This window comes from Rhipicephalus sanguineus, chromosome 10 (assembly GCF_013339695.2).
Source record: "Rhipicephalus sanguineus isolate Rsan-2018 chromosome 10, BIME_Rsan_1.4, whole genome shotgun sequence".
Classification (NCBI taxonomy): Eukaryota; Metazoa; Arthropoda; class Arachnida; order Ixodida; family Ixodidae; genus Rhipicephalus; species Rhipicephalus sanguineus.
Window position 1 is genome coordinate 71,055,710 of NC_051185.1, and position 13,507 is coordinate 71,069,216.

At 48.5% G+C, this 13,507-nt stretch overlaps 2 pseudogenes; both read left to right on the top strand.

Annotated features, from left to right (window-relative positions):
• Positions 1 to 1,397: 1,397 nt before the first annotated feature.
• LOC125760259 (uncharacterized) lies at positions 1,398 to 2,237 on the top strand (annotated as a pseudogene).
• Positions 2,238 to 2,244: 7 nt separating this feature from the next.
• Positions 2,245 to 11,297, top strand: LOC119406488 (uncharacterized; annotated as a pseudogene).
• The last annotated feature ends 2,210 nt before the right edge of the window (positions 11,298 to 13,507 follow it).

Below are 13,507 nucleotides of genomic sequence, written 5' to 3' on the forward strand. Positions count from 1 at the left end.
TCGCCCTCGTGGGGGAAACATACCTTCAGTGCATCTCCTCTAATTGTTGGTTACAGCGCCTGTGAACCCGGAAAAGACAAAAGCACCTTGTTCGTCAGGAAGTTGGTTGTTTTCACACAAGAAGAAAACGGGGTGAAGCAAGAAGTGTTTGTGAAAGGAGTGCAGATACTGCACGATGCGTGTGACGACCCTGCCTCACTGTTAGGGCAGGTAGGCGCTCTAAGTGTGCGCTCAGGGGCTGGAATTCTCGAAGAATTTCCGTTTGCCATCGGCAACAAGCGGTACGCGGTCACTGGTACCGTAATATCCAGTTCAAAATGCCAGGGAACTGCACAAGAAAAAAAAAAAACAATGCGTTTCGTGAAAGCATCTTAGAAAAGGCCTCCTCAATCAGAGATCTGTGCGGAAACAACGCAACCAGACTCGAGCTGTTCGTATATCATAAAGAAGGAGGGCACAAACACAAGCTCTTAAACGATTAAGGACCAAGCTTTCGCGGTATGAAGACATTATGCAGAAACTGAAACAGCAAAGTGAGGAGCTCGAAGAAAACATCTTTGAAAGCCGACTAAAAGCCCTCACACCCAACTAAAAGCTTGCCATCATGCAGTGTTTTCAGGGTGCACGACGTAAGTCGGCCAAGGGAATGAAGTACAACCCAGATTGGTTACTTGAATGCATGATAATGCGAATGAAGAGCCCTCGGCTGTATGAACACATGGGATGGGAGGGCATACTCCTGCTGCCGAGTCGTTCGTGCCACAAAGTTTACATGTGCAAGTATAACAGCGGCTTCGGCTTTAATCCCATGGTGTTAGCAGGGATTGCATAGAAAACCAAATCCATGGATGAATTCAAACGACACGATGGTCTCATAGTAGACAAAATGAAGTTGTCAGAGTGCCTGAGTGTCGGTGCAGCAGGAAAGGTTGAAGGATTTGTGGATTTGGGAGAGTTTACACCTGAGAGCGAAAAACACATTCCATGTGATCATGGTATGGTCATTCTGTTTCAACCGTTAACAGGCCCCTGGCACCAAATACTGGGAGTCTCTGCTTCCAGAGGAAATGTCAAAGCTGCACTACTTACAAAGATTGTTATGGAAGCTGTACTGCTTACAGAGAAAGCAGGCCTCAAAGTAGGTTTTATTACCTCGGATGGAGCCTCATGGAATCGATCCATGTGGCGCAGGTTTGGCATATCGGCGTCTTCAACATCCATAAAGTCTTCCTGTCGAGGAAGGCCGACGCATTTTCTTTATATCAGACTGCCCACATTTAATGAAGTGTGTTAGGAATGGCTTTATAAAAGCCACTTACAAGACCCCAGATGATGTGTACATGGAGCATATCAAAGCGGCGTATGACGAAGAGAAATGTGCGGTCACTCTAAAAGTGATGCCTAAAATCACCGCTTCTCGTGTGAACCCCAACAACTTCGAGAAGATGGAGGTAAACTTAGCCTTTCATTTGTTCAGTGCTGCAGTCCTACGTGGCCTATTTTTTTTTTACAAGAATGAAGTGGCTTGACGTTGGAGCGACCCAGCCCCAACACAGATGTTTTTGCAAATGATGGTTAAATTAATCGAAGCAATGACGGCACGCATTCTATCGCAAGGATTGAAGGTGGATTCTCCTCAAGAAATGAACATAAAAGAGTTCCTTGAATACCTCAACGAGTGGGAAACTTCCTTAGAGCCATCCAAAACTGGGTTCACTTCAGGAAGCATCGCCGAGGGACTGAGAGTTACTCTGCATGCTACCCTCGGCCTATTGAGGTATGCGAGTGAGAAGCTGAACTTCAAGTTCATGCTCACAAACCATCTCAGTGAAGACTGCATTGAAAAGTGTTTTGGTGTCATTCGCCAGTTTTCAGGGCGCAACGATCATCCTACGGCAATGCAGTTTTTGATCACAGTCAACTGCTTGAGCTTTTATGATTCGGTGAAGGCCCCAAACAGTGGTAGCTGTTCAGGAGGCTCACTGACCTCTCTCCTTGGAGACGACAGTAGTGTCAAGCAAGTGGACGCGCTGATTGATAATGGCAAGCTCGAAGAAGCTTCTGGCGTACTCGAAAAGTCGGAGCTTGATCCGGATCATGTGCATGCTGAAAAGACAAGCGACGCCTGACTTGTTTGTTATATAGCCGGATATGTCGCCAGGAAGACTGTCCTGAAAAGCGGCTGCCGCGACCGCTTCGATGAGCTTCTTCGTAGCTCCGCAGGACGCAAGCAATGACCTCGCCATGCTGACACACTTTTGTGACCACGGTGGACTGCTCTATCCCTCGGAGCAGCTCTTCGCGTTCGTAGAAGCCCTGGAGATGACCTTCACGACATGGTTCAGCTATAATGAGCTCACCATGACAGCTTGGCTGAGTTGACCTCGTGCCTGCAGAGGAATTCTGTCGTGCTTGGATGGGCACAGCACGGCGAGAGCCTAACCAACCAGATGATAATAGGCAGTTTTAGAATAGCGTACGCAAAGCTTTGCGGTGGCTTTTCGCGCAACTGCGCATGCGTCGTACGCTAACCGCTTGCGGGCTCCCGTTAACTGGCGGAAATAGCGGGCCGCAAACGCTAACGCTAACTTAGCGTACGCTATTCTAAAACTGCCTAATGTTTTAGATGCGAAAGCATCTTATGCTCGGGGCAGTGTCCGTTCTGCGGCGTCCGCACCCATACTGCGCATGCGCCAACTCTCCCCCCTCTCCTCGAGGTGGGAGAAGGTAGCGTCAGCGCCGCCTCCGCTTCGTTTCTCCTCTCCCGTTTCTCTCTCTCCGCCACAGCTGTGCGCTGGTATATAATGCGGGGCGCGCTCGCTCCCGTTACACTCTCCTTCGCAACGGCGCTATGGACGCTCGCGAAGCTGAATGTGTTAAACGGCAACGCCGGCCAGCAAATCTCGAAGCTGCGAGGCTGCGAAAGCGCGTGTTCGCTGTGCTTCCGTCATTCTCTCTCTGTGCAACGGTGTGCGAAACGCCATGAACGACGTCAACGTCGGCGCTAGTTGCAGCGGCAGCGCCACCGCCGCGGAGCAGAGGAAGGCTCGGGAAGCCGAACGTAAACGTCAGCGTTGCCAAGCGGTAATTCAAACGCTTCGCCGACCACCGTCTTATAAGTCACATAAGAGAAACGGAAACTCGATGCGCATCCCCCGCGATGCTTTCGCATCCCACCATGGTTGCCCTTAGGGGGAGATGTTGTGTAATTTTTTTTCATAACGCGCCTCCACTTTTACGCGATGTCGCTGAACAAGGAGCATCTACCCGCGAGAGAAAAAAACATCTCAAACTGAGCCGTCTGACATAAACATTCAGGCCACATGGCTGCTTTCTAACCTGTGCGACAGCATCTGTGTGTTTTTGTGTTGTGTTTCGACAAGTATACAATAAAGTGTATTGTTGTGACCCCCACTTTCGTAGTGTGCGGGATGCATTCCTACAATGTAGACGTAGGCCATAGCCACCTATCCATCCAACGTACTGCTGTTTGCAACTGCACGTGCGCATATTCCTATTTGCTTTGGTTCGAGATCGATGCGCGAATCGAGATGGCACCTTCAGGATCTCATTTAAACAAAAAGACAGCCAAGGAACGCGCTCAAGAATACAAGCGCGCTGACTTTTACGAAGATGGAGGCGTGCTTTTTTGCCGGAGTTGCGCGAGAGCAGTTGACCATCGCCGCAAGTCAACTATTGACGAGCACACCGGGAGCAACCGTCATCGTAAGAATGCCGGAACAAGGGACTCCTCTAAGCGAACAAGTGGCGAAGAACAAGCGGAAGGCGGAGCTGGGGGATTCAGGAACGCCGAGAAAGCACAGTCGACTGCAAGCGCTGGAATCCGCAATCACGGCTGGTGAAGCGGGGAACGACGTTGTGCTCAAATTCTTGGATGCACTGATATCTGCGAATATTCCCCTTGAGAAGGTGGACAACCTGAAACAACGTTTCTACAGACACGCGTTCGGAACGGCAAATCGATGCCTGGATCTGATGCGCTCCGCTGACGACTTCCAGGATTGTTCGAGAAGCACGAGGCAAATTTGAAAGCTATGTTTCAAGGCCCCACAGTCAGTTTCAGTAATTACAGATGAAACCATCGATGACCGATCAAAATCGGTTGTGGACGTGTTGTTCGTTCAGTCGGCCAGAAGTGCGAGTACTTCACTGCAACCTGTACTCGAGGAAGTGAAATTCGTGGATGAAGTGAACTCGTCCATGATAGGCCGCAATGTGACAAGAAAACTGACGAGGTACGGAGTTGAACTTGAGCATGTATCGGGCTTTGTTAGCGATTATGCTACTTATATGGTGAAGTATTTAAGGAGTGCATAAAGCCACTTTGCGAGGGTGCTGTTCACATTACGAGTGTAGCCCATACAGTGAACATTGTTGGCAGTACACTGCAGGCATCTTTTCCCCGCAGGGGCGTCTGCGCAAGCAGGCGTTTGGTGTGTAGCGACACCACGGACCCGAGCTAACGGGAGCGTTTCGACCTCCTCCCACGCCTAGCCGTGCGTGGCTTTGCCGTGTCCGGGGAAAAGGGGATCCTGGGATTGAGCCGACGCCGGGTGATTGGACCTTTAAGGCCCCCCGGCAGAGGCAACACATCCCTTTGGCCCCGGCTTCACGTAGACGGCACCCCTGGGCTGACCCACCCAGGGGAAATCGGCAGTCGCCTCTTCCTGTCTCTCTCTCTCTCCCACGTCTTCGTCTTTCTCTCCCACTTTTAGCCTTTCCTGTCTCCTCCTCACTTCTTTTTACTTCCGTTCTTCATGGCGGCGAGGGTTAACCTTGTGTAGTTGCCCAACCTTGGGTAGTTATATTTGGTTATAGCGGCGATGCATGGCTGGCGACTTCAAGTGTTCTACCTTGCAGCGTCCCCTTGTTGGGCTCGATGGTGGGTGGCCACCATCGCCGCCGAAATTTGAATGTTTATATGGCAAACACTTTCCCCGCACTTCCTGATCGCCGCCTCAAAAGGTGGCGCACCGATGAACCGTTCACTTTTGCCCAGCCTAAGCAGTCTTTCCCCAAATACCATGTGATACACAGTCAGCACGAAACGAAAACCGTTCGAACTATTTCACCATTCCTCGTGTCAAAGTCTCTCACGGAAGCGATCGGTCCAGGCTATAAAATAACGAAGATGGGAAGCGGCGATCTCCTTCTCGAGGTTCGCGACAAGCCCCAATACGACAGACTATCGAAACTTGTGGCTTTCGGCGATATTCCTGTCTCAGTTGGCCCACACAGGTCAATGAACACAGTACGTGGCGTCATTTCAGAAGATGATCTCCTTGAACTTAGTGAAAGTGAATTACTGGAAGGATGGCAAGAGCACAACGTTGTAAAGGTTCAAAGAATAATGATAAGGCGAGACGATAAGCAAATCCCTACCAAACACATAGTTATTACTTTTGGAACCAGTGATTTATCCGAGTCAATCGAAACTGGCTACTGCAAACTTCGAGTCCGACCGTACGTACCTAATCCCCGCCGATGTTTCAAGTGCCAACGATTTGGACATGGGTCACAGGGCTGCAGAGGGCGTGCCACTTGCGCAAAGTGTGCGTCCAACAACCACTCATCTGACACTTGCACTTCAACAACCCGCTGTGCCAACTGTGAAGGAGACCATCCCGCCTACTCGAGATCATGTCCCTCGTGGAAAAAAGAGAAACAAATCATAGAACTCAAAGTTAAATTCAACCTATCTTTCCAAGAAGCACGTAAGCGTTTTTCTCTGCACAACCAGTCCTCTCCTTCCTACAGCGATGTGACGCGTCGGGGCGCAGCGCCACATCTTTCGGCGGCTGCAACGGCCACACGTAGTGTGACTGCAGTCAAGCCATCCGCGCCCCCGGTTGGAGCAGCAAGTGCTGTTCCGCCCCTTGCCAATGAGGGCCAGCAGACTCCCACGTCTGCCGGACCCAGGGCCACTGCTTCGGCAGTAGGGCCCGAAAAACTCGGAAATGTGCCCGCTGAGCGGGCGCTCTCCACCACCTCAGAAGTGATGGATACCTCTAGCTCTCCTGCGGCGTCTCAGACGCCCAAGGAACGTCGAAGCTCACTCGAGCGCAGTAAGAAAGAAAAACTCCGCATCACGGGACCTGAAAAGGTCTCGTGAGTGAAAGGTCTTGTTAATTAACCCACCTTCCTTAGACGCACAGCATAAAACACGACAAAATGGATACCCAAATACTTCAGTGGAATGTTCGAGGCTTGCTCCACAACCTAGATGACATTAAGGAACTCCTCTATAAGTTCAGTCCAAGGGTGCTGTGCGTCCAAGAAACGCACCTTAATTCTTCTCACAAGAACTTTCTCCGGCACTATGCCATTTACTGCAAAGACCGCGATAACGCCCTGACTTCGTCGGGCGGTGTGGCAATATCGTAGATAAGCGAATCGCTTGCCGGCATCTGCAACTAAAACGTCCCTAGAGGCCGTCGCGGTCCGCGCAGTACTTTTTAACAAGCTGATCACTATTGCATCGATATACATCCCCCCGAACTATACTCTGTTAAAAACAGAATTTGAAAGTTTAATGTGTGAACTACCCGAACCTTATATGGTCGTAGGAGATTTCAATGCTCACAACACGCTGTGGGGAGATAGCCGTTGTGATGCCAGAGGGCGTCTAGTAGAAAGCTTCCTCTTTTCTACAGGTGCATGTTTACTGAACAGGACGGAGCCTACTTTCTTTAGTATGGCAAACAATACATCCTCATCCATCGATTTAAGCATTGCATCAAGTACACTCGTTCCATATCTACAGTGGAACGTGATTAAAAGCACATATGGCAGTGACCATTTTCCCATTATCATAACGTTAACAAAAGACGACCAGTGCTCTCCACGCGTTCCCCATTGGAAAGTCGAGTCAGCCGACTGGAAGCGATATAAAGAACTTACTCACATGACCTGGGAAGCCATCTCGGAACTTCCCATTGATGATGCAGTTGAACATTTGACGGCGTTTATCGTTGATATGGCATCAATCTGTATTCGCGAAACCAACGGATCTCCTTTAAAACGGCGCACTCCCTGGTGGAATGATGAATGTAAGGAAGCTCGCAGAAAACAAAACAAGGCTTGGAATTTTTCGCGACTCTCCAACAGCCGAAAACTTGATCAGCTTCAAGAACATAAAGTCAGAAGGTAGGAGAACGCGCCGGCGTGCTAAAAGAGAAAGCTGGCAAAGATATGTCTCCAGCATAAATTCGTATACCGATGAAAGAAAGGCCTGGAACATGGTAAACAAGATAAAAGGTCGAGAAACCCATCCTCTACCACTAGTAGATACGCAGGGCGACACTCTTGAAGATCAGGCTAATTCGTTAGGGGCACATTTTGAACACATTTCTAGTTCATCTCATTACTCGGACACATTCTTGAGGTACCAGCGAAGAGTGGAGCGGTTGCCTCTCCACCGGAAGGGAAATAAAAATGAACCGTATAACCGCCCATTCAACATGGCGGAGCTGCAGGCTGCACTAAAGTGCTGTAATAAATCAGCCCCTGGAAAGGACCGAAGGTCTACGAGATGATCTGCCACTTACACCCTGAAACCCACAAAACATTACTGTCGCTTTTTAACTCTATGTTCTCTGCTGGCTATATCCCGACTGCCTGGAAAGAAGCAATAGTAATCCCTATTCTTAAAGAGGGCAAGGACCCGTCCTCCGCCAGTAGTTACAGGCCTATAGCTTTGACAAGTTGCCTATGCAAACTCTTTGAGAAAATGATTAATCGGCGCCTGCTCTATTTTCTTGAAACAAACAATCTATTAGACCCATTACAATGCGGTTTCAGGGAAGGTAGATCCACAACAGATCACCTTGTTCGCATTGAGACTACTATTCGCGATGCCTTTGTGCACAGCCAGTTCTTCTTATCGGTGTTTTTAGATATGGAGAAAGCATATGACACAACCTGGCGTTTTGGAATTCTCCGCGATCTGGCAGAAATGGGAATCCAAGGCAACATGCTAAACGTGATTAGTAGTTACCTGTCTCACCGCACGTCTTGTGTTAGAGTCGGTAATGTCCTGTCTCGTCCATTTACGCAAGAGGCGGGTGTACCACAGGGTGGTGTACTCAGCTGCACTCTATTTATTGTGAAAATGAACTCGCTCCATAGTGTAATGCCAAGCACGATGTTTTATTCTGTATATGTGGATGACATTCAGATAGGTTACAAGTCATGTAATCTCACTACCTGCGAACGACAAATACAGCTTGGCTTAAACAAACTGTCTTAGTGGGCAGATGAGAACGGTTTCAAACTAAATCCTCAAAAAAGTACGTGCGTCCTCTTCACAAACAAGAGAGGCGTGCTTCAAAGCCCTGAAATCAATCTACATGGTGAAAGACTATCTATGAGCCGTGAACATAAATTCTTGGGGCTAATTTTAGACTCAAAATTGACTTTTATTTCACACTTGAAATATTTAAGAGCAAAGTGCCTTAAGACAATAAATCTGCTGAAGCTCTTGTCCCGCACATCCTGGGGAAGTGACAGAAGGTGCCTTTTGACCTTATACAAATGTCTCGTACGGTCGCGCCTTGACTATGGAGCTATAGTCTATAACTCTGCTACGCCTAGTATACTGAAAATATTAGACCCTGTTCATCACATGGGTATCCGACTCGCTACAGGAGCCTTCAGGACTAGTCCGGTACAAAGCCTGTACATCGAATCTAATGAATGGTCTCTACATTTACAAAGAACATACTTAAGCCTTTCATATGCCTTCCAAGTAAAATCAGATGTACATCATCCATGTAACTCAGTGATTGAGGACGTATCCACGGCTAGGCTGTTCTGCAACAAACCAGCTACTAGACGTCCACTGTCTCTCCGTTTGAAAGCAGTGGCAGAGGAAACGGGTGTCTCTCTTCTAGATAATGCCCTAATGGCCCCCACTCGGCTTCCACCGCCGTGGGAGTGGCAGAATATCCAGTGCGACATTTCTTTTATAGAAATATCAAAACGAGCACCTGAGACTCACATACGTTCGCACTTCCTCGAGCTCCAGGACAAGTATTCATGCGCAGAATTTTACACCGACGCTTCTAAATCACATGCTGGTGTTGCTTACGCAGCACTTGGATCATCGTTTTCCATGTCTGGTGCACTGAATCCACATACAAGTATATTTACAGCGGAAGCATATGCGATCCTCACGGCGGTTAAGTATATAAAGCAAATTAAAGTTACGAAAGCAATTGTGTTCACGGACTCACTGAGCGTCGTTAGAGCTCTAATGAGCCTACGAAAACATAAGAACCCAGTCTGCAATGAATTATACAGCTTGCTATGCTCAGCGTATATGGGCGGCCAAGTCGTTATAATATGCTGGGTACCCGGCCACAAATGCATAAAAGGCAATGTAGCTGCAGACGAAAGCGCCACCTCAGTAAACCTTGAATACACAGACACAAAAATAGCTATCCCTCCCACTGACCTAAAGCCTTTTCTGCGTCAAGAGTTGCGAAAATGTTGGCAAAGGAATTGGGACAGTGAAGTGTCAAATAAGCTACACACAGTCAAGCCAAGAATAGGGAACTGGATATTCGAGAAAGCAAACAAGATATAAGGAAGTACTTCTTTGCAGGTTAAGGATTGGACATACTTATGGGACACACTCGTATCTACTCAATGGAAATGATCCCCCGAGATGTGACGGGTGTGGCGACACCCTTACAGTCCTTCATGTTCTCATCCAGTGCCCCGAAATAGAAACCCAACGTAAAAAGTACTTTCACCTCGCATACCGTGAACACATCCCTCTTCATCCGGCATTTTTTCTTAGCAATGAACCGCTTTTGATTCTAAAACAGTACTGAAGTTTTTAGAGGACGTAAACAAGCTACAAATAATCTGGCCTGGTCATCTGTGACTTCAAGTACCCTCTCGAACACTAATGCTTTCCATAGATTGTACACTATCATGTCATTGTAATGGAGATTATATGCACATAGCTCACATCATTAGTCATTCTCACAGTTTTATTTTGTGGATGACTTCCGCAAATCCACAGCAACCAGTTTTAGGTCCCTATACAACCACGTCGCATCTACCATTTGCAACTCATTGAATCATCACATATACTACTTTGTAAATCCGCTACCACATGACATGGCGCTCTTTGGCCATAACTGGCCCTTGTGCCATTAAACACAACACATCATCATGCAGGCATTTTTTCCCTTAGTGGACAAGTTTGTCGCCTGTATGAAGAAGGCCTTCCGTCTCTCGAGTAGAAAGAGCTCTCTCCTGGAAGATGTGCACATGGAGTTCAATGTGCCAAAGCACCTCCAGCACCTGTCCAAAGCAGGTGGAACTTGTGGATTGAGGCTGTTGAACAACATTCTGCCTACTTCGAGCACTATCCCACCTTGCTTAGGCAAGTCCACCAGAACTATGGAGAAGCAGCGTGCGTTGAATCTCTTCAGAAACTGCTTAGAGAACACTCAACTGAGCTTAAGTACAGCATGCGATGCATCACAGTACTTGGAAAAAAGTTTCAAGCTTGCTGAAAGCAGCAGAGGGTCAGCACGTAGCCTGCCTTTAAGCACTGCAAGCAGCTGCAAAGCAGGATTTTGCAACACAATTGAAGAGAGGAGATGTTGCACACGATGCATGAGGCCCATCAGATTGCAAGCCAAATGAAGGCTGCAATGACCAAAGCAGCTAACAAAGCGCTAGTATACTTGGAGAAGTTCAACACCTGGAAGTTCTTTAAGGATGTTAGGTGCCTGGATCCTCTGCAAGTTCGGTGCTTTTCAAAGAAGAGGTCAAAGTTGACAGGTGTGCCTCAGCTTGCAGACGAATCGTTAGCTCTAGCTGCCGAATGGCAGGTGTACCTGAAGGCTGCCCAAAAAATAAAGACCAGTGACAGACACTTGGCTCCATTTCTTTCCAAGCAAGACAATCCAGGAGCAGACTTTGATGTCCTGGCTTTCTGGACAGGGATGCAACAGCTCACTCCAACCCTTTCGTCAATTGCCCTTAAGTAGCTGGCAATACCAATCAACTCTGTTGACGCAGAGAGATCATTTAGTCGTTATGGTGACATTGTGTCCCACAAGCGTCACTCTCTCAGTGAACAGACCACTAAGTATAATCCGATGCTATGCCACAACAGCTTCCTCCAATTTTAATTATTGCAGGAATGTTTCGAGTCTGAAAGTGTGCAATAAATAAATTGTTACATGTGCCTTGCATCTGTTCAATATTGCCGCAGAAATTTGCATGCTAAAGGCTGCCGCGGAATTTTGCAGATTTCTCTATCTGGAATAGCAGAACTCCAAATTTTCCACCGCATAAAGTTTGGGGCCCTAACGATGGACGGTTGCACATCGCGTGCCAATGAAAGCTACTTGTCAGTAACATGCCACGTTATGAAGAGCTCACTTCAACAGCATGTGCACGCAATGTCATGCACAGAAATGGCAGACGCTCACACAGCCGGAAAATTGGTGGCCTTTCTCAAAAGCGTGATGAAGAAGTGGGCACTTCCCGAGCGAGGTACTGTACCAGTGTACAGTAGCGTCCACTCTTAGGGTAAACACAGCTCAGCGTGGCCGCGTTCCGCGCAGCGCCAATGCAGCTGCGCATCGAAGCGTGGAGGCACATGCGCACAGGGACACATGGGAGGTATACTTTGCATCGTCTGGTAGATCGCTCGAGCGCGCCGCTCCGTGATAGCCAGGCACCGCTCTTGCTTGGCTGCAGTACAGCAAGAGCGGCGCGCTCGTGTGCACCTGCGCCACTTCAATTCGATGCGCGGCCACGGCGGATAATAGACAGTTATAGTTTAGCGGGCTTAGCGGAATAGCGGGATCGAAATGCGCATGCGCAGTACACTAAGCGTTTACCGTACGCACGCTATTTTTCAGATTTAGCGTTACCGTGTTTGCATGGTTAACGTAGTGTACGTAAAACATGGCGGTGGTTTTGGACGCCCGCCTCGAACTGAATTTAGTGTAGATGTGGACGGATTCGCTTCTTTCACAGCAAGCGACTGTGTAAAATGGCTTCGCTTGCCTTCAGGTAGCTTCAACGCCCGAGTATTAGGGATAACTTAGCGTAGTTTTTGAGATCGCTTCCTATTTCGAACGTCCCTAGGCCTAACTAGGAGATCGGTGTAAACAAATCTACAACGTAAAAGTTTTCACTTTTGGTGCGTGGTTCATATTTGTTTATTTTTACTGTTGCTAAAGAAAGTAATAATATTGCTTCGTGCGGGGATACAGGCGAGCATTCTCAGCTTTTCTTTTCACTTTTTTAACGCACTCACCCTCCTCTAGGTGGCGGCACCGTCCCAGCTTGGGCACATAAACATTATCCCGCTAAACTAAAACGCGCTGTCGGCAACGAACGTTTGCGGCACGGTAACGCTATTCCCTTAACCCCCGCTACCACGCTAACGCTAAACCTCTAGCCACCATAGCTAAACTATGACTGTCTAATCTGGCGCTCCGCAGAGCGCTGCCACGCTGAGCCGTGTTCACCCTAATAGCGGACGGCACTGTACATTATTACAGATAACGGGAGAAATTTCACTGCAGCAATCCCTCAGTCGCCTTGGATAGGCATTAAATCTTTCGGGCAAACGTTGCAGTTGTGCGTGAGTGATGTGAAGGTGGAGGTACCTGGATTTTCTCAACTGTGCGCAAAGGCCAGGGCTATCGTTGACCGCTATAAGACATACCCAAAGGCGCGTGCGCGCCTTATGGAAGTACTAACGGAAATACAGCTGGATGTCCTCGGAGTGGTGCAAGATGTTCCCGCGCGTTGGAATATAGCAAGCATCAGATGCTGTCTAGGCTGCTGAAGCTTCGCAAACCGATCACCATGGAGCTTTCGGACTGTCATGGGGTTGATAACCTCACTGCAGCTGAATGGAAGCTGATGACTACTGTTGTGAAGGTGCTTGATCCACTTACCCAAGCCACGACAGCTATCTGGGTTATCCCACGTTGTCCAAGTCATTCCTTTGCTGGAGGGCACTAGCACTGTGCTAGCTCGATACGCAGCTCAGTCAGATGAGTCATCAGCTATTACTTTAAGCTTGGCCCGTAGCATCAAGGCAAGCTTTCCTCGTGTCAAGACATCGGAAGATAGAGCTCTGGCGATGTGGCTGGATCCAAGATTTAAGGATGACTGTTATACGGCAACGGCCGAGGAGAAATTGGCCTGCACTCTTCTCACCAAAGCAGCAGAGGGAACAGTGGAAGTTGTACACTGTGAACCATCGAGTGAAGAGTATAGCACTGGCTCAGATAGCTTCCAGATTCTTCGTGTGGCGGGCCTTTGCAAGCTTTGCTTCAGATGGTCCTAAGAGGTCTAGTCCTTCCATCAAAGACGATGTTGAGAGCTACCTGAGAGCTCCCCTCCTTCCTCGCTGTGAGAACCCACTCGAATGGTAAAAGAGCAAAGCCAGCCACCTTAATCCACCCCTGTAAGGATAGCCCGCAGGTATCTCAGGTCA